Source organism: Sceloporus occidentalis, unplaced genomic scaffold (genome assembly GCF_023333645.1).
Source record: "Sceloporus occidentalis isolate IW3139 unplaced genomic scaffold, rSceOcc1.0.p SCAF_8, whole genome shotgun sequence".
NCBI lineage: Eukaryota > Metazoa > Chordata > Lepidosauria > Squamata > Phrynosomatidae > Sceloporus > Sceloporus occidentalis.
The window spans coordinates 33,878,867-33,901,037 of record NW_028316988.1 but is presented as its reverse complement, the minus strand read 5'-3'; the positions used below and the strand labels follow the sequence as shown (position 1 = coordinate 33,901,037).

Here is a 22,171-nt window from a genome sequence, read left to right as displayed (position 1 = left end):
CAGCAACTTTATCATCCAGGAATGTTTTTAACTGATATTATTGCTGTTGATGTCAAGTATTATATTGATACTATTGTATTTTATCGATTATATCTATATGTTTTTATTGGGTCGTAACCCTGCCTCAATCCGCAGGGGGAGGCAGGGGGAATATATATATATATATATATATATATATATATATATATATATATAGTGACCCCTTATGATTCGGGGGGAGATGCTTTTTTAGTTCACGCGGAGCACAGGTTGGGAGCCCCTGGGATAAATCAAAGGAAGGAGGAGGGAAGAATGTGGGACTGCGCTGGCTCTGCACTGTGCATTATTCCGCTGATCGAACAGGTCTTTTCTCCCTGCAAAATGTGGTTTGCGTTATGGATTTTCTTTTCTTAGTGTCTCTTCTCCTATGTTTAGCTTTCCCTAACGCAGAGCCAAATGAATGGGGAAGGCTGGCAGAAGGAAGACAGTGGCATTGCCCCTTTTGTATGGGAGGCAGTCAACCTGGCCTTGGGGAGCCATTTCTCAGATTTGTGGGGTGACTGCAGAGGCCGCAACGCCAGGAAACAGCAGTGGCAGAGGAAACCATTTTGGCTTTAGTGAAACCCATATTGTGCAAACAGACACAAGAAGGAGGCAAACAATTCCATCGGAGTCTTGGTTTCCACTGAGCCCCTTCCAAGAGATTTCTTTTTGTCTGGGCTGCACCAAGCAAACATTTCTTCTTCTGCCAGCTTTCTGCCCGCTTTCTCTTGGCACTATGTTTCTGGGGAATGAATGGGTTGGTGGAGCTACAAGGAGGACAAACTGCATTATTCCTACAACCACAAGTAGATTATATAGAGAGGTGCCTCTCTCTGAACTACAGTACTAGGTTTTTCTGGCAGAGAGGTCCAAGTACCCTTCACCAAACTGCAAATCCAAGGATCCCATAGCCATGGAGCCATGGCAGTAAAGTGGTATCAAAGTGCAATAACTGTGCAGTGTGGACACACCTTCTGTCTACAGCCCCGGTTGCATTTCACTCCTTGCCGGCGCACGAAGCATCATCGAAGTCGACTGCTGAGATGACAGCTGATGGAGCCCCATTTGTCTGAGGCGGCTGCGGTTGTGTTGATATTTATCCACGTACACAAATTAACATAATTATTCGCTCGCCTGCTTAATTAGCTAATTTGTGAGGGAATATTCATTTGTAATTGCCACCCCGACGGGGGAATAAAGAGGCCTGACGCGAATGTGGGGAGCGAAAGCGTGGCGGCGATGGAGACCCAGTTAAACTCAATGGACTGGGAAGGGAGCACTTCTCCACTTGAGGGTCACAGGGGCAGGAAAAGGGGAGACCAGCAAACCCCACAAAGAAGTGGGACCCCAAGGGCTGGCATTGCAACACCAGCACCACTTCACACAAATGCACACCACTGATATATGTGTAGGACACAATGCAGCCGCTAGGCCTCACAAAACACTTGGACCCCACTTCTCTGCCCTCTGAAACAGGCAGATAGCCCCTTAATGCCCCCCTATTTCCCTCTTAAAAACTAAAAACAATCTATGGCACAATTTTTCATCTTTCTTTTTGGCCAAAAACCATACCAAAAGCCCCCCAAATGTGCAAAAACACAGCCGTCTCGCCACAGAAAGCCCCCACAGTCACACCAGCACCCCCAAATATTTCTGTTTTCCTCTGATTCCTTCTCAAAATGGCAACCAGAAGCGATGTGGCATCACTTTCAGTCACCATTTTGAGAAGGATTCCAATGAAGATAAAGTTATTTGGGGGGCTGTTGGAGGAGTAGATTAAAGGGGGGGGGGGTTTCTTAAAACATCATGTTTTTAGAGACAAATTGGGAATGATTTTTTTAATGATGTGCTATTTTGTGGTTTGTATAGAGCCTTTTAGTGAATTCTAACGTTTTAACCTCATTCGTCGTTTAATTGTCTTTTAAACCACTTTTGTACTCATACTTTGGTTTTAAATTTCTGTATAGTTTTATATCCATATCATTTTTAAGTATGTTGCAAGCTGCCTTGTCTCCAATTATTGGGGGGGTAGCAGGATATAAACGATGATGATGATGCAATTGCAGTGTGCAATGCACATTACTTTATGTATTTTAATGTGCTACTGCATGCACAGAAGCAATGTGCATCGATAATGCACATTTGCACATGACTTTATGTATTTTAATGTGCTAGTGCATGCACAACTCTGCTTACACCACTGCCGACTAGATATGGCATTGTCCAATCTTCACATTGTCCAAACTTCACGCACACACACCCAAAAACTGTTATTGTCCAAACTTCACACACATACACACACACACCAAAAAAAATCCCACCTACTCTGCATTCATGGCACAACTTGCACCTGTCTAAGACCCCCAACAGGATGCTTGCCCCATTCTCTCGTGCCATTTCCCCAACCTCTTTTACTTTCTGCAAGAAATGTTCCCCGAGGGCATGTCTGCACATGTTCACCTCTATATGAACACTGCTGCAATCCATGTACTGTTCACGGGAGAACAGCATTGCAAACTTCAGGAAAGTGAGAAGATCAAAGTCTAACAATGTGTCGGCACACGCTGCGATCTGAGAAATGAGAAGTAGGCAGGTACATGTCCGTGAAGAGAAGAGCTGAGGAACCTAGCTGTGATCCAAAATAACCAGAGGGCATCAGGTTGCTTAACCCTGAGCAAGAAACTTTATGGAGTTTGTAGAATCATAAAATTGGAAGAGACCCCAAAAAGGGCCCTGATCCAGTTCAACCCCATTCCTCTGCCATGCAGGAACTCTCAGTCGATGAACTCTCTGTGACAGATGGCCATCCAGCCTCTCTTGGAAAACCTCCAGAGAAAGAGACTCCACTGCTCTCCAAGGCAATGTCTTCCACTGTCAGGAAATTCTTACTAATGTTTAGGTGGAATCTCTTTACCTATAGTTTGCATCCACCCCTCCATGTCCTGTTCTCTGGAGCATCAGAAAACAAGGTTGTTCCATCCTCAATGTGAAGCGATTTCCATGTTAATCTGTGTATTGTTCTGTTGCTGAATGCAAGGCCTCTGGGTGGGAGGATATTGAAAGAGGATTTGTGTCTGTTATGGAAATCACTCCTCCCAACTCAGGATCACATAGTGTGTGTGTGTGTGTATACATATATATATATATACATACATACATATCAACTGTGTGACCCTGCGTTGGGAGGAGTTCAACAACAGAACAATACACAGATTAGCATGGAAATCACTCCTCCCTACCCAGTGTCACACAGTATATATACATATACATATACTACTGTATATTATATATACACACACACACACAAACACACACACACACCACTCCCATGCCACCATTCGCTGAAGCTGGAAGCCACATATGATGGCAAAACATCAGAAACAAACTCTTCTAGAACAGGGCCACATGGCCCGAAAAACCCACAAAAACCTATGGATGCCGGCCATGAAAGCCTTTGACTTCAAGATCTTGTAGCACTTTTGAGACTGAGTAAAAGAAAGAAGTTGGTAGCATGAGCTTCATAGACTTCAGCCTACTTCCTCAGATGTATCAGAAAGAAAGAAAGAAAGCCTGCCACAAGCCAATAAACTCAGATTTGCGTCTGACAATCTGTCACTGGCATCATATCACTCTGATTATAGACTTGCTGGGATCTCAGAATGGGGAGTTATGTTTAGCAGCCCCCAAGCTGCAATATTGAACTATAATTGCATGGCAGTGTGATGGCAGCGCCAGGCACGGTGTGCCAGCGAGATCCCCTAATTGCACGGGTGGCACGGGTTCGGCTTCATGGTCCCACCCAGCGATGGCTTTAATTAACAGGCTGTGTTGCCGCTGTGTGCGATCCTCCTACACTTCCCTTTGATGCCAGCAAATATCTACCGCACTAATTTTTTTAGTGGGAAGGAGAGAGTTGCCGAATTGGAAAAAGATGCCTTTCACCTTCAGATACAAAGGCACACATGGGCAACACAACCTTCTAGGGGCTGCCTTTGAACCGAGTGGTTTCTCTTGGGCAATAAATTGTTTTTATAAAGGGAGAGACAGAGCGACCCAGACAAAATAACTTTGCCACTTTGGACAGGCCCTTGAAATGTCGAATGGAAGTCATTGAATTTCCACTACCTTTTAATAGTGTTTAGAGACTCAGGCCTTGTACAGACCGGCCTAAAAGGCCAGCCAAGGGATGCAGTCGGGGCATCATGTCCAGATGATGCACGCACTGACTCTGCCTTCAAGGCACCATGATGCCATGCACACTCCACATGGTGCATGGCATCATGGCGCTCCTCTGGCACTCCGTCCAAATGACGCAGCACCGAAGGAGCGCCATATAGCCGTGCCGCCATGGCTATGGCTCCTTTTTGTGCCCATGAAAGGCCAGATCGGGGACATGGCGTGCGGTTGCCGCAGCTCTGATCTGGGTGTAAATTCGGGGCCGTCTTTTGAGTCCCTCTGTCATAGGCTACATCTACTCTGAGAAGTTAATGCAGTTTGACACCGCTTTTACTGCCACGGTTCAGCGTTACGGAATACTCTGCATCTTGACTCATCACGCAATAGTTCATTCGGTGGTTCTACTGCTCCAATAAGGACTAATACATAAGATTGGGGCCATAATCCTTTGCTTGTACAGCTTTCCCAGCAGCGAACAGTCCTCTGTTTATTGCACTGATTATGATGCACAGGATGCACAAGGAGGATGAGCGCCTTTCAGGGTTTTTGAACATGGAGTCTGCAACAGCTGTTGCAAAGAAAGACACCATTACGCAGCCCACCATTTCCACCCAGTAATTACGATGTTTATATAACTCGGATCCTCGCAAGCTTTCCATTTGAGGAACTGTGGGGGAGAAACCCTGGTTAATAAAACAAGGCACAAGTTACTAGATCTCAGGAAATGGCTGCCTTAAGCTAACAGGCAGTGATGGTTTGGAAGAGAACGATGGAGACATGATAAGAAAGTTCTCGTTGGCCATTAAAAATGGCGAAGGAAGCACAGATGGGCTCGCCAAAGGCAGACAGGAGCGGAAACATAAAGTCTCTATCCCCAAACTGTCTTTCTCATAAAAAGAAAGCATTTGTAACCCGCAAAACGATGCAGGGAAGGCAGCTGGGTCTACGGTCGCTCAGTGATACATTTCCACTTGGTGGACATTTAATTAATTATCGACTAAAGTCATCATTGTAGCAAAGCTCAAGCCGTTTTCATCAGCTAAGTGGCTGCCTTCCAAGCTTGCCACGATTATCAATCCAGGCAAACCCCGACTGCAGCCGCAGATATAACCCCGGCCAAGTGGCAAGTGAGGAAGACGGAGCGCCAGCGTCAGAGAAGCCAAGGGACATGGTTCGGTCGGCGGTGATTCAGGATGGAGAGCGAGCTTATTTTAGCTTCTTTGCCAGTTGCAGTCCGCGCCTGAACTCAGCCCCTATGGAGACAATCTAATTCTGAAATTAAATCAAAGGTTTCTTCAGGTCTACTTAGAGCCTCCTGTTGCTCTGGGCAGAATCTCCTTTTGTACTTGTTTGCTGAGACTTTCAGGTCCTCTCCGCCTTTCTCACCTTCCTGTCTCCGGCCGAACGTTCTCCTCCGCTCTCCCTTTGTGACTGTTTGCAGCACTTCTCCAGAGTGTCCTTCGGTGCATCCCTTCACCTGGTTTGTTTCACAACAATGTTATTTGCCTGTTTGACCTTCAGTGGTTTTGACGCACACGTGCTCCATTCCTCCCTATTGACCACAGTCTAGTGCTTGAAGAGGATGCTGCTGCAGACACCATGGACCACTAGGAAAGCCAATAAATAAATAGGAGCAAAAGCAAAATAATCCAGGACTCTGAAACTATCATGCTTCTGATGTCCCCTCTTCCTGCTTCCATGAGCAAAATGGGGCCTCCAGAGAGCACCTATCCTCTCTGCCACCACCCATTGATTTGAATTCCCTTTGCATAGCAATACAATAGGATGTTGCTGGGATTCCACTTGCTCTTTCCATCTGAGACGTTCCTTTCCCTTGTGAGAGGACAAGGCCAAGCAAAGGCACATGAAAATAGAGGTGAGAGATAGAAGTACTTAGTAGTAGCTGAGAAAGTCAGTGCAATTCTAGTCTGCATCAATAGAAGTGTAGTGTCTAGAAGACCAAGGAAATAATAGTACCTCTCTATTCTGTTTTGGTCAGCCCTCACCTGGGATATTGTGTCCAGTTCTAGGCACCACAATTCAAAAAGGGTGTTGAGAAGCTGGAGTGTGTCCAAAAGGAGGGTGACTAAGGGGCTCGACCAACCGCCCCGAAGGAGCGGCGCGACGCTGCCCCTTTCCTAGCTGGATCAGGGCGGCAGCAACCACACGCTTTCCAGGGAGGAAAAAGGAGCCATAAAAAGTGGCTCCTTTTTGCACCCGGGAAAGGGTGCCATAGCTGTGCTGCCATGGCTTGGCAGCTCTCCTTCAGCACTGTGTTGTATGGATGCAACGCCAGAGGAGCGCCATGATGCTATGTGCCATGTGGAGCAGCACACAGTGTCACAGCACCCTGGGGGAGCTCATCATGTGGTCCTTTCTCAGGCTGTTTATCAAAAATAGCTCGACTGAGGCTAGCATACTTTGGACCTAACATGAGATGATATGGAGCCGTTGGATGATAATAGTAGGAAATGTGGAAGGCAGTAGGAAAAGAGGAGGACAGTGTTATTAGAGTTGGGTTTGTTCAGTCAAGGAAGCCACTGAGTTTGCAAAACTCAAGCAGGGTAATGACCAGGGATCTCATTCACAGAGTCACCACACGTCAGAGTGATCAGGCGTCCTCCTTTTCCAGGGCACCTCCTCCATTTCAACCTTCTGTCCAGGAAGAATTTCAAAAGGTCCTCCGTTTGGAGCATGACTAAGAAGCACAGATCTACAATTATAGGAATGTTCCTAGCTTTTATTTGGGCATGTCTTGAATGTCCAACATTTTGCAGTGCCTTGGCCTCCTTTGCAGTCAGAACATCTGGTTGCTGTGCTATACCTTAAAGCTGATTTGATGGCAAATCATAACAATAATAACAGCAGCAGCAGCAGCAGCATCCTGGTCCTTCTGTACAAATTCTGCTTTTTGTGACAGCCTTGAGAGCTGACTCTTGAGTTTTTCCAAGCATAAACCCAACAGATGTCTGAAGGAAAGGTTTCTATCAGAGCCCCGTCTGGCACCAGGATGGTATTGGCAATGCCATCTTTGCTCTGTTGTCAGTCCATATATGTGTAGTGTATATATACTGATAATACATCCCCATCCCCCCTTTTTTGAGACTGAATTTGTTGTCCACCCCAATGATAAGTTAGGATTACCAGTTTGAGAGATGGCCTTAAACACAAGCCGGGCCTCCTCTCCGAACAATGCGTCTCTCTCTCTCTCTCTCTCTCTCCCCCAAGCACTGCACTTTTCATCGGCAATTATTTTAATTGGAGGGCAGCGTCAGGAGCCAAGTCGCTTTCTAAAAACGGGGAAGGCAGTCGGTTGAAAATAATAATTTGGGGAAGGCGGCTCAGAAAAAATTGCCAGTCCTTTTTTTAAATTGCAGATTTTGCCAGTCTGGAGGGCAGCTAGAGAGAGACAGTAGAGAGTCTCGTGGCTGGCATCAGTCAATGGAGGAGCAAACTGATGCAACATGTGTCTTTTTTGCAAGGTTTTCCTCAATGAAAATTGCAACAGTGGGGAAGGTGTGAGCATTATATAGGACCAGAGAAGGCATGGAGGGGGACTGATCCTTTTCTCACCTGCTGAGCTCAATCCCTCCTTTGAAATCAGCCTTTGCATCGGAAGGAAATTCCCTCCTGGGTTGGCAATGGGAGATCCCCACCAAAAACCACAAAAGAAAGGACTGTCTCATTAACACCAAATCGCATTAATTACCAGCTCTCCAGCAGACACAATTTGCATTTTGACAACATCTCAGGTGAGATGCAAAGATAAGCAGCAGAGTAAAACCAGCTTGAATTCATTGTGTAGCCCTCATTTGCAATGAGAAAGGACCAGAACACAGTGCCCTGGATCCTATTGGTTAGTCTCTACTAGAGAAGAACCATATTATGTCTTCCTCCCAAAACAGCCCCTGCCAGGTGTGCTGGACTACAACTCCCATCATCCACAGCCATCATCCCCAGCTGAAGCAAGGATTCAAGCCCTTGCTCTCTTTCCACTGGCAAACAAGTGAAAACTTAAACTTTTCCAACAGACTTGAAGGAACTGACTGCTAGGGATTTTCTAAGCGTGTGTTGTCTTATATATAATGAATTTGTTTTAACTTCTTATAATACGATGGGCAAGTTAAACTGCATTTTCCATCTGCATACAAAATGTGTTTGTATTTATGACCTTATGTAAGTGATTTTAACTGTATTTGGTTGGATTTTTGTCCGATGGCTTGAGTCCCTAATATGGGAAGAAAGATGAGATGTGAAAGGAAGAGAAAGAGAAGATGGGGGGAAAGTGGAGAAGGAGGAAGAGAAGGATAAAAGGAGGAGGAGGAGGATGAGGACAGAGCCACTGGCAAAGGGACCACTTGTTGCCACTATTGTGAGATGCAAACCCCTAAAAGAGTGGGTCTCAACCTTACTAATGCCGCGACCCACAGGTTGAGAACTGCTGCGCTAGAGTATTATTGATTATGGCGCCAACCCTGGATCTTAGGTGACCCATGTGACCCCAAAAGGGGTCACAACCCACAGGTTGAGAACCATTGCCCTAAAATCTCCCAGCTAGTATGGCCTCATCATTGACCAGCATCCCAGGAGTCCCACCAAACCTTGTAGTCCCTTAACTAGAGAGATGCAAATGGAAGAGTGTGCTCTTGCAAATGCACCATTCAAATGGTCTGAAATCTTAAACAGAAGCAAAGGGCCCAATAAATGCAGAAATACATACACACAATGGGGAAAAAATCCGCCGTAGCCTCCTCAGAGCGCCACCATCCCCTCCAGCCAATATCCGTAACATGGCACCTTTTCACCGACTTCAGATGCCATCACAGACAAGGCCCCAGGGCATCCTTAAAAGCGTGGTGGGTTCATGGTCTTCTCTGGAGGGAGCCTGGCTCCAGGGCACTCCCTCGGAGAGCCTTTTATGTTAAAGGACCAACTTTCAAACCGTTAGACTGTCACAGAGTCTCACCTTTCAGAAGCTCCAAAGGCTTTGTATTTCTTTCTCTCTCTTTCTTGGATCCTCTCCTCCTTTACCTTTCCTACCTGGACAAAGAGAAATGGAAAAACGGGTGACTCTTTCCAGATTCCTTGGGCTTTTGAGATTAGCACTAAGCAATGGCAGGGAATAAACAAACCAAGTAAAATCAACATGCAAAGAGGTCTTGCAGCATCTTTGAGACTATGCAAAAGAAGTTGTAGCATAACCTTTCTTAGACTTGGTCTACCTCCTTAGACATATGGAGTGAATTAGTGCCCAAGAAGGACCTTTATATGCATAGCCATAGAAATGCAAAACTGGTGGGTATGGTGATGGGATGCCCAAGTTCAGCTTTAACTATAAAAGTCATAAAGGCAGGAGGAAAGATGTTGCCTAAGGACAGGGTTGGTGGATGACCATAGGGATGGTGAAAGGAGTTTTGGAAGGTGGTCCGTGAAGGCTGGGAACCAGAAAGGAGATGTGAGACTATGTATAGCATGTGTAGTGTGCCAGAAAGCCATTATTTCTGCCCAATCCACTGTTGATGGACTGGAGTTTGTGGATGTGATGTAAAAGTCTTTTATTCAAGGACCACTGTTCTGAGGTCAGAGATGGAATGCCCTGGAAGACTGTAATATAATAAGGAAATTGACTAAGGGGCTGTACATACAACGCTGAAGGTGTGGCATGCAGCTGCCCCTTCTTCAGCCAGACCAGGGCATGGCAACCTCATGCCACGGCCCCAATCCGACCTCTGGAGGGTGCAAAAAGGAGCCGCAAAATGCAGCTCCTTTTTGTGCCCTCCAAAGGGCACCGTAGCCATGGCAGCGCGGCTGTATGGCGCCCCTTCGACACTGCGTTATTTGGACACAGAGCTGGAGGTGCGTCATGATGCCACGCACCATCTGGAGCACCATGCGGCATCAGGACACCCCAGGGGTTAGAGTCATCCAGGCACCATCAAGACCCTATGCCCCGACTCTGCCCCCAGGCCAGTCTTTTAGGCCGGTCTGGATAGTCCCTAAGTCTATGAGAGCTTACCCTACAACTTATTTTGTATACTTACTCTCAAAGCGACTCTCTTGACCTGCTGTTTTGCATGAGACAAAAAATGCATATGCTTCTGCAAGGGAACTGACACATAGGTAAGATGCCGAAAGGCTCCAGCCTTTGCAAAATAGCACTGCGCTATCTCCTTGATGATAAATGTGAAGACTCAAAGTCAATAGTATTCTATAAGTCCCATGCTAGTGGGATGGTCAGTCCTCTCCAGGTTTTATTCTGAATCCTGAAGGAGCTATCCGATGCGCTGGAAGTATTTTTGGAGATTTGGCTCAGCAATGTGGACTGCACATCGCAACTTGATCTGGCACACTGTCAGACCATGGCTTCCATGTCACTGGGGTAGAGAGTCAGTTCTGGGTTTGACTTTGAACTTTAAAGTCAAACCCAGCGCTGACTCTCTGCCCCAGTGATATGGAAGCCATTGTCTGACAATGTGCCAGATCAGATTGCAATGTGCAGTCTTGCATGTGCGAATGGGCCATTGCAGAGATAACACTAAAGAGAGTATTTCTGCACACTCCGCATGGAAGAGAGCAGGTGCTATTCATCCAAAAACCCTCCAAAATCAATACTTTTCCGTCTCACATTTAACATAGTACTAATCTAGCCTGAAGGTCAATCTTTTTTTAAACCGTATTGGAAGAAGAAAAAACTGTTTTTCAGGGACGGACAGCAGAGAGAGACAACATTTTATTGCAAGAGTAGCCACTAAACCCATCGACAATCCACTCAAGTTATTGGCACTTTCAGCCGGCAGCGTTTTGAATTGCAGATCGTTGCTTTGGGTTAAAGATGTACGGGCATCTTTTGGCAACAATCTTGGCAGCAAAAAAGGGAGAAGGTGTTTTTCACTTCAGGGGACTTAAGATTGCTTTCTTGGAGTCCAGCTTTGCAGCAAAAGGCTTGGAAAGCAACCATCCCCAAACATTAGAGCCCCGCAAAGTCTAGTTCAAGGCTGCAGTTTGCCCAAAGTCCTCTCCTGCAAAAAAAGGCTGTGGTCCTCCATTGCCTTTTGCAATTCAGAATGGGATTGCCTCCCATCGTATCTCCCATCATCCCCACTGCTGAAGTTCTCTAGATGGAGAGGAAAGTGTCAAGAGCCTTGTTCCTCCTCCTATCTCTCAAGCAAACTCTAGCAGTCCTTGCTAGGGATGTAAACCTATTATTTCATCCTCGCATGCATCAAAAAAGGCAGTCATTACAATGTATTCTCTCTGCCGTGAGACGCGTGCGTTTGCGCCGCCAGCCAGTCGATCTACGGAAATTGCTGGAGAAATGTTCTGAAAGCTTCTGTAAGCAATTTGGGACTGAAACCTTGCATCGCCTGTAAATATTGTTATTTCATAATATTATACATGTACAGTTGGCCCTCCTTATCGGCTGATTGTTTTTATCCCTGGATTCAAGCATCCATGGCTTAAAAATAACTAAACATTACTGATATTAAAACATGAGAGCCAGTGTGGCATAGCGGTTTGAGCACTGGATTTTGACTCTGGAGACCAGGGTTCAAATCCCAGCTCATTCATGAAAATCACTGGGTGACTTTGGGCCATAAGTCACATTCTCTTAGCCTTAATGAAAGACAATGGCAAGCCTCCTCTGAACAAACCTTGCCAAGAAATTCCATGGGAGGTTCGCCTTAGGGCCGCCATAAGTCAGAAACGACCTGAATGCACACGACACACAATATTAGAACAAAAACAGCATTGTTAAAACCAGTAAAAACCATTCAACTGTTACTGTCACTTTTGGGAACACAGAGACTAGCAGGACCGAGCATATTAAAAAACGCATCCCTTGCTGGTCCTGCAACCATATTAATGTGATTTAATGCAGACATAAAGGATGCCTTCTGCAATATGTGGGCAAAACCACCTGTGCAGACACAGCAGGAGCCCAGAGTCTGCAATCCTGACCAGCAAACTGGAGCAAAATGAAGCCAGGCATTTCGGATCAGATCATGCCAGCCGCTCTGCTTCGTCCTTGTTTGGAAATGAAGCACCATCTCCTTCAGACATTTCAGACAAAAGGGAGGATTTATGGGTTCGTAGATTTAAGAGCCTATTATCGCATGGCCTCAGCTTAGAGGATCATAGCATCCTCCCTGAAGGAAGCTGGGAACAAAGTGTTCAGAACCTCCACACTTTGGATGCAGCTCAGTTTCATCTCCAGCAACTAAAAAAGGTGGCAGCAGAAGCATTTTCTTATGTGTGTTTTGTTTGTTAATCATATCTCTCTCTCTCTCTCTCTCTCTCTCTCTCTCTCTATATATATATATATATATATATATATATATATATATATCAGTCTCTCTTTCCCTGTCAATGAGCAACCCAAAGTGCTTCCAAGGGTTTACTAATAATAATAGTAATAATAATAATTATTATTATATCCCACTTCTCCAATGATCGAAGCGGCATACGCCGAAAACATCCATACAATACAATAACATGTTTCATTATACCCCAAACCCTCCCTAATTCCCTTCCATCCACAATAAAATACAATTAAATTGTAAAATACAATTTTTAAAAATCTCTCTAAAATGTAAATATCTGGATCTGATGATACTTCTCTTGTAATTTTGCACAAGAGTCTATCTGAGGCCCTTTTCTGCTTCTTGCTTCCATAAAAGAGCTGCTTCCACTGCAAACAAAGCAACCCTAAGAGTTACAAAAGGTTCTACTCCTTGCAATAGCAGAGATGGCTTGCTTTCATCATCCCTTTCCCTTAAATTTCTGAGGATAGGAGCTAGATACTGCTCTCTAACACCATCATATAATTGGCAACGCAGCAGATAATGTGCAAGATCTTCAACTTTAGGTGCCCCACATATATCCAGAGTCTATCAAGCAAAGGGACACCCCTGGTATCTTCCTTGAATCGCCTTGAGTCAGTGATCTTCTAAGCCGTCCTGCTTTCCCGACATCCCCGCTTCTACCATGCAATGATACAAAAGTCAACAAGCACAATCTCCTACCATTTGAAAACACGTCACGTCTAAAGTCAATGGAGCAATGCGCCGACACATGGGGCTAGTGCATGCAAAGACCAGGAGAAAAGACGAAACCTTGTGCGCAGGAAGAGATTTCATGGTGGCATGTCAGACCCTTAAGTCTTTCCATATTCTATCCTAGTTCCTTGCCTGGCTTGTCTTTCCGAAAGATATGTGAAAGGGAGTAAAATAATAATAAACTCTAGTGCCTTATACTGTGGAGCCAAGTGCAATTGTTCATTTGAATAAAGACAAATAAGAACTAATTGCTGTTGCTCAGAAATACCTGTCAACACAGAGAAAAGGCTTCAAAATATTGAGATGCATTCCCCAGAAAAACAAAGGTGGATGTTAATTGTCAGGGCTTCACAACAGAAGGCTCCGAAACAATATTTAGACTTTTCTTTTCGTTCCTCATCCTTCGACTGAGAAGCCCAGTTCCCAAGACCTTCGGTTCAAAGTAAACAAGCGCAAAGCGATGCGCATTCAGGGATGCTGGAGAAATCGACCACAGAAACTGTCCTGTGGCCACAAGCAGGAAAGGCATAGGGAGAAGGCAACTCTATGCCAATCCAAAGATCAAGGGCCCAAACAGGTGAATTGGGACAATCCAGACCATACAAGTCAATTCCGACTTATGGGGACCCCAAGGCAAATGTATAGTGCAGTTTTCTTGACACATTTCTTTAGAAAGGGGTTGCCATTGCCTTCCTCTGAAGCTGAGAGAGTGTGACTTATTGCCCAAGGTCAGCCAATGGTTTCCATAGTGGAGTCAGGATTCGAACCCTGGTCTCCAGAGTCCTAGTCCAACACTGTACTGTGTTTTAAAGTATCTTTTGTGAACCGCCTGGGGTCCAGTTTAGGAGAAAGTCACCCTATAAATTAAAAAAATCAGGTTGCCAGCATTGGCCTGGAACCAAATGCTGCTTTGAGTCAAGATTCGGACCACCACCAAAAACATCACTTTCTCCCCCTTGGCTTTCATGCCCTTCTTCCCAACTTCTTTTCCTAAGAGGGATTGCTTTGCTTTAATGGTTATAAATGTCCTTGTTGACACTGTGGCTGTCTATTAAATCTGCTGGTGGAAGGAGACAACCCAAGACGGATGGGCGACCCTTTGGATCGTTCTACCTCCTCCTTCATTACAAAGCTCAGGGGAGAAAAATAGGACGGCGCACGGAGAGGCTGTAAATTTCAGGTGGAGAAGCCAGAGGATTTACACCTCATTGGTCTGGTGCACCTTAGCAGAAAGCCCCTTGCTAATTCCCTCTTGATTTATGGATGGTCTCACATATATAGACGCATGGAGCCTTGCCCAGGCCATCGATGGTGGCGGTCAGGAGAACCAGCCATTGCACCGGCTTGGAAAGGAGATGTTGCTCTCCTGCTCAGTGAGAAAAACACCACATATGTGGACATTGACATTACCTAGTCTCTCGTCTGATACATCTAATTCCCAGCAAAGTCCATCAAAAGCAGTAGCCATCACCTATGAGGACAGACTTAGGGAGCTGGGGCTGTTTAGCCTGGAGAAGAGATGGTTAAGGGGTGACCATGATAGCCCTGTTTAAATATTTGGAGGGGTGTCACACTGAGGATGGAGCAAACTTGTTTTCTGCTGCTCCAGAGAATAGGACACAATGGAGAAATGGATGCAAGGTACAGGAAAAGAGAGTCCACCTCAACATTAGGAGGAACTTCTTGACAGTAAGAACTGTTTGACAGTGGAAGATGCTCCCTTGGAGAACGGAGGAGTCTCCTTCCTTGGAGGTCAAAATGCTGTGGGAGCTGCAACCTGTCTTTCACACAATAGATGCCAGAATACAGGTGTGCTTCCTTGCAGCAGCGGAGGAGCCAATGCCTCCTAAATAAGCAACGCTGAGCAATCAGATACCTAGTGTCTCAAGGTTAGATGGCTATAAATCCCAGCAGCTACTGGGGTTTTTGTTGTTGTTGCTGCTGTTTGCAATGGTTCGTTCTCCCTGGCTCTTGTGTATGGGTTTATTTGGATTCTTGACCTCTGGACTGATTTATGGCGTATGCTTTTCTCTTGCAGTTTTCATTGTTGTGTCTGTTGGATCCCAGAACCCCTGAAACCCTGCTACTCACCTCCCTGCGACCCTGGTAAATTCCCTTGGCTACCTGTATATGACCCAGACTCACTTGACTCACCTGTAACTGCTTCTCCTGCCACTTGTTGCCTGCAGACACTGGACATGCATGCAGTACATGCGCTGCATGAGCAGAGAGAGTGTGCGTTTTCATGTTACGTCTCTCTCAAATTCAGAATGGAAGCCAGTACTGTCTGCTCCAAGCAGCCCCAGCCAAAGGTCTTCCCTAACCCTTTTCCTGAACTGGCAGCCTTTGGAGGTTGTGCTTGGAACATAACGCCTGCAACACATGTGCACCAACGCTGAGCCCCAGATGCTTCCCTTCACAAACGAACTGCCAGTTGCCCTCTGCCATCTCCAAATATATTTCCTTCTGTGAAAAGTGGGAACTATTCAAACTATTAATTTGAAGTCTATCACAGGCTCTCCAGTCCCACTCTTGATAAATGCTTATTAATGCGTACGTTCGTTAATTCGCCTGCTATTCTTTCTACGGCAAACTGCGCTCAGAGCGGCTTGTCAAAATAAATTACATTTGAAAGGGGAGGGAAACGCTTTGCAAAATGTTAACCGGCTGAAATAAAGACCAAGCGAATAACACAAGTCAAATGTTACATGAGCAGAAGGCTGGAGCACAGCCCTTCCTATGTTGCTGGATGACAACTCCCATCAGTCCTAGAAAGCACAAATCAATGCTGAGGGATGCTACTGCTGAGGAATAGTTCAGCTCCATCAGCACTATTTTCTCATAGATAAATGCAGGTCAAAATGTGACAGAGAGTGCAGTACAGTTCAGGACCCAAACATAAGAAGCCCAGGGACTGGGGCAACTCCTGAACCTGCGGAAGGCGGTAATGATCAGTTTGGGAAACATCCCTGGAGCATCCCTGCACATATTTTAAGAAGGACTGTCTCAGCATTTTATGGAACAGGTTTGGTTTTCTGCAAAACAGAATTTCAATTAAGAATGGGAAGGAGCTCCAGTCGACACAACTTAACCTCTGCAACTTCAATCTAATCGCTGGCGTTTGGAGAAAAGAGGAAATTGTAAGAGAAATGGGCAGCCCCTGCCCTGGGAGAGGCACACAGAGCAGCCATGTATCTCCATCAGTGTAGAGATAAATATCCCTGGGAGAGGAACCCGTGTGTCCTATTTTCGCCCCGCTTGACATGTGGGTTAAGTCCTGCCTGAGCAAGATCAGTCCTGAAGATGTTCACAGACCTACAGAGATTTTGGACTCCAAATCCTAGGTTTCCTGGCCATCAGCTGAACGGGCTGAAGCTGCTGCCACACTGCAAAATTAATGCAGTTTGATACTGCTTTAACTTTCATGGCTTCATCCTATGGAAACCTGGGACCTTTAGTTTGTTCTGGCACCAGAGCTCTCTGGCATAGAAGACTAAACCTCTCCCAAAACTACAAATCCCAGAATCCCATAGCATGGCGTTCATTCTTTCCTGTTGTTGACACCTGCTACATCGTTGACCATTAACCAAGCATATGTTATAATGGTGATGCAGGTCAGTTTTTTGGAACTAAACCAAGACTTGATTTGAAATCATAGCCAATTCCAGGCAATGTGGTGTAGGGGTTTGAGCATTGGACTCTGGAGACCACAGTTCGAATCTCTGCTCAGCCATGGAAACCCATTAGGTAACCTTGGGTAGATCACACACTCGCGGCCCCAGAAAAGCCCAGGGTACGGTCACTTTAGGGTCACCATAAGTTGGAAGCTACTTGAAGGCACACAACAGCAACAACAAACAGCTCAGAATACCATTTTCCTGGCTCCCTGAAAGTGTTAGGTTGCTTATTCCCTGAGTTATGTCCTTCCAAGGGGTCTGAGGAAAGATGCAATATTCTTTTAGGTTATAAAAGAAGAGGAAAGTAGCATCCACAAGTTTCAGGTGCGGAGGCAAAGATCCCAGCAAAAACCAAGCGTAAAAGCAACAGCCCAGAAACAATTACAGTGGAATGCTGATAACCCACCTCCGAAATCTCTCATCCAAAACAGACCAAGCGGCAACAGAGATATGAGCCATCCATCTCTGCGTTCTCCCAGGAGAAGACCAAGTCAGACGCCTTGCATCGGATTCTTTCCACTCATTAACCCTTCTTGGAAAGGTACATTCAGATAGCCATAGAAATGAATTTGTGGGCAGTTTTACCACCTCCTCGGATGACTAATATCCTTGTGTTATTAAAAAAATGAAAGGCACAAGCCAAAACGACAAGAAATGCTTCAAAATCCAACTGTCATGTGTCCAGCGCATGCTCCATTGGCCTCTCTACTAGACTTGAGGACACATCATCCATGGGTCACCAGATGGATCGTTCTTAAACAGTCCAGAATACGCTCAGCCAATAAAGATTACATTTACAGCTTGGGTCCAGACTATCTGAAAGACCCTACCTCCCTACATGAGCTTGCCTGAGTTTTAGGACCAGGAGAGAGGCATTTTACAAGACCCACAACAATCATAGGCGCATTTGCTAAGGACACGAGACACAGCCTTCTCAATGGTGGCTCCCAAATTGTGCAACTCCTTCCATAGGCGGTTCGGTTGGACCCTACCTTTCCACCGGTAAGCAAAGCCTTTTTATTTATGCAGGCCTTTGATATTTAACTTGTAGCTTTTTAGGAATCAGAATAGCATCATAATAGGCCTGATTCCCACTACCTTTTGAACCGGATCGCAAATCTGTTTGAACCAGTTCAAATGACCCTGGTTCCCACTCGAACCAAATTGGAGATGGGGGCCATGCACTAGACCTATTTAACCCGCATCTTTTTGAAGCTAATGTTTTCCACATCTTTTTGGATAAATCGATTCCACACAATTGTGAACCAGGTGTGGATCGGAAATTGATTTAAATTTGCCCTTCGGATCCATTTTGAACCAATTCATTCGTGAATGTGAACCACAAGTGGTTCATTTTACAGGAGGAAAATGCAATCAGGGCAAATGTAGTGGGACCCACGCTCCACTGTTGAATTGATCCATTGATTTGGATCACACACCGATTTATCTGTAAGTGGGAATGAGGCCATAACAGAATCCTAGACATAGATGCTGCTCCTCCTTGAAACTGGTGGTTTCCAGGCCTTCCACCATTTTGGTCACCTTCTTCTGGACACACCAGGCGAGGCGATATGTTGTGTCTATATCTTATTACATTTTAGCTGTGCTTTAAAGCAGAATTGGGTATTTTTAAACCTTTATATTAATAGTTCTTAGCTGTACTTTGTTTTTTTAATGAGCCACCTTGACTCCTGCCCTTGAAAAGGCAGGAAAGGGATGAATTAAAAATAGTGCACAGAACGGAGCTGCAAACCTATTTTCGAAGTCTGTGCTCCAGATCCTGTACATTGCAAGGGCTTGATCCCTCCAGGAATGTTTAATTGACAAGAACTAATTTTTCATTAGCAACAGCAGAGTAAACATGATTACGGATAACCTAAAACGAACAGCTTTGGGGCATCTCTAGGCATATTCCAGCAGATTTCCAATCTGGATACAAATTTCTCATTTCTAACAAATTTGAGATGTTGAAGAAGGAGAAGGAGAAGGAGAGGAAGAGGAGGGAGAGACTTGGCTAAGAATGTGGCTCAACATGAACAACTGCATGTACAAATCTGCTTATGTGACCTCAAAATGAAGGCAGGTGTTGCACATTGTAGAAAAATGTCCAACCACATCTACAGGTGGGACTTACACATGTGTAAGACACCAACCAGATTCCAGCTATTACATTGCAAGGCTGCAATGGTGCTCCTCTGAGACCATTCAAGGGACGATAGGAGGACCTGAGATGCCCTCCGTCACTAAATGTTGCATCCTTGCTCCATTATTGATGTGAGCATTTCCACTTTATGGGACGGCGCAGTCGATCATCAAAGCTTCTCCCCGGGTCAACCTTTGGCCCAAGGGAGCGAACGTCTCACAGCTTGCCATGATGGATGGAGACATCTGTGCCTCAAGCAGTTTCTTTCTGATCGGGAGAGAACCAAGACCAAGACAGCGATGCCAAGATCGCTTGCCAAGAAGCCCACGTTTTATATATGGGAGGGTAAGATAAGCATGATTGGCACTGAAGGCAAGCTGGCTTGTCTTTTAAGTCTACAGCCTGAAAGGCCTGGACTGTCTGAAACTATTTGAATCAAGAGGAGTTGAGACACTTCTCCTCCCAATAGAAAAAGCATTAAGGAGATCAGAAGCAATAGATGAAACGTTTCTTCATTGCTCCAGCCCCAGAAGTAAAGCCCTAATGGGGCATTTAGGAAAAAAGACACATGCTTTTTAAGGAAACAAAATGTGTGCAAAGCAGGGTATTATGAGCAGGCTTTGCAAACTGGTGCAGATAAATAAAATTAAAACAGGCAATTTGCACCCTCAACTTACTCATGGGGTGCAATGTCCTCCACTTGGAGGACAAAATGGAAGACCAGAGAGACCTTTGCTCAGATCTGGCTTCAGGGCTCTTCTGATGTTCTCAGGATGTTAGGAGCACTGTGAAACCAACAGCTGACAACAAGACAGCCTTTACAACCACCAGCGATGGCATCAGTGTGGGTTGTGTTTACTAGAGCAAGGAGTAACCTGAGTTACTGATCTGAGTGCTAGTAAAATCAGTCCCCCACAACCAAACCCCAAAGGATACCAAGGGCCCCCTGTAATAATAATAGTAGTAGTAGTAGTAGTAGTAGTAGTAATGATAATAATAATAATGCTCTATTGTATCTAATGGGACTTGAGTATCTATGGATTTTGGTATCCACAGTGGGTCCTGGAACCAAACCCCAAAGGATACCAAGGGCCCAAAACCGAGGCCAAGTTTTGCTCTGTCTCCAGTTCAAATCTCTCTCTCTCAATCTCTCTGACACACAAACAATACCGACATCTATCCCAAAGCCATTGTCGCCCGGCTAACTGGAGAGTCTCTGACTTCGCACACTCCTCCGTCAGACGCCTCTTTCTTTGGCTCTCAGTGTTGTCACTTCTGGTTTGATTTCCAGTATCTGAGAACTGCTCCTCTCAAAATGCTGAAGCGATGCTCTGTGCCAAATTAAGTGAGACAACATGGATCCTCTCTCAGTGGCGCAGGGAAAGGGGAGGGAAACCCATTTATTGGTATCATGCTGGATACCCAACTCTATTCTACGCAAAAGTCCATAGGAGCTCAAAAACAGGACAAAGGAGGATCAGCAATTCTGGGGATGGATTGACGGGTGCTGGCTTGTCATAACTGTGTACCAGCCTAATGTGGCGGGCATTGCTTTTGCGCCCTGCCGTGTCAATGCTCTTGGTCTGGGCCAGTCCTGCCACTAAGCAGAATGAGCCGCTTGCCTCGGGCGGCAGTTTTATAGTGTCAGCAAAGGACAGCAGATTGTATACAGGGCTGTCATTGCAATCTGTTCAGAAGCTTCAATGGACCCAAAGTGCTGGATTAAGGAATGCAGACAACACCAAAAAGCAAACGGCAAGAACCCAAAGAGATGGAACTAGGTAGGAAGTCACTGAATTTCTGCAGTAAGAATGAATGAATGAATGAATGAATGAATGAATGCTTATTTGGAAACTGATAACATATAATATAGTGCCTAATGTAACCAGAGAATCAGGATGCACATTTGTGAATGTATTTTATATCAAGATAAACCTATGGGAAAACCGCAAATAACAAAAACACCATGTTTTGACCTGAGAGGACACCTCTCTAGGAATCTCTAGGTCCTCCAATGCAATTCTATGGTCAACATCTGACAGACACTGACCATAGAGTTGGGCTGGAGGAGCTCCAAAAGCCTAGTAGAGTGTCCTCTCTAGGAATCTCTAGGTCTTTCAGCACAACTTTTAGTTAAAGTTGACCATAGAGTTGCACTGGAGGACCTGGATGTTCCTAGAGAGAACATATTAATCAAATCGGTGAATCATCAAATCCACAAATATCAAAGCCGCAAATATGGAGGGATGAGATCACAGTAACTGCTGTAAGTGTTCTATGTGGATACATCCTAGATGCATTTTTTTTCTTGATGCAGATCAAGCCATTCCTGCGAATATCCCAGAGGCTAAATCCCTACAGCACCAAAGCAGGCATGAGAGCATTGCACATTATTTTGGGATTCGACTATTGACATAACCAAATGTGACTCCCAGATTAATCTTGCCTTTGCTTTGACCCTGATAAGGTTCTCATCCAAACATAAATTCCTTTGCAGAGGGGTCCAGGGCAAGGAGCGGAGCGGCAACGTCGGGTTGCTTGAAGCTTGTTTTACTTTGGAAAAGGAGCCGAGGGAATACTGGTAAGCGATAAAAACTCATTTTCTGCCAGGCAAGAGGAGATGGTTAGAGTTGGCATCTCCATCTGATGTAACATCAAGCTCCTTCAGTTGAAGATTTCAAAAAGTTCAAACCTGAACCGGTCAAAGAAGAATCTCATTCTGATCTCAGCTATAAATCTAAAAGAACTGCAGAAAAGCACTGAAGCAGCGTCGATAATACCATGAAGCCTGAGAAATCCATTCTCTCTCTCATATATATATATATATATATATATATATATATATATATCAGTAAGAGAAACAGAAGCAAGAAGGATGGAAAGCCAATGTCGCCTGAAACGATAACTCCATCTCTCTAATGTGGGCAACTGCACTGTTTTCAATAAAAGATGAACTCTCCTTTGTCTTCGGATGAGTGCTCAGTTCCAAGAAAACTCCTCTCAGTGACATTTGCAAATGTAAAACCACTTCACATCTTTGCATGTCTTTTTTTGTTGTCGCATGTTGTATTTTTGTCGGCGTGCCTTCTCTTCCTCCT

The 22,171-nt window shown here is 45.2% G+C and overlaps 1 protein-coding gene across 1 annotated transcript in view; it reads right to left on the bottom strand.

The window, feature by feature from the left end:
* The window catches only part of LOC149308640 (5-hydroxytryptamine receptor 2A-like), a 210,898-nt gene that overhangs the window by 148,364 nt on the left and 40,363 nt on the right, over nucleotides 1-22,171 (bottom strand). The window contains exon 2 of the mRNA XM_089536177.1: nucleotides 9,164-9,237. The gene's annotated coding sequence lies outside the window, so the exon portion shown is untranslated. The remainder of the gene's footprint in view (nucleotides 1-9,163; nucleotides 9,238-22,171) is intronic.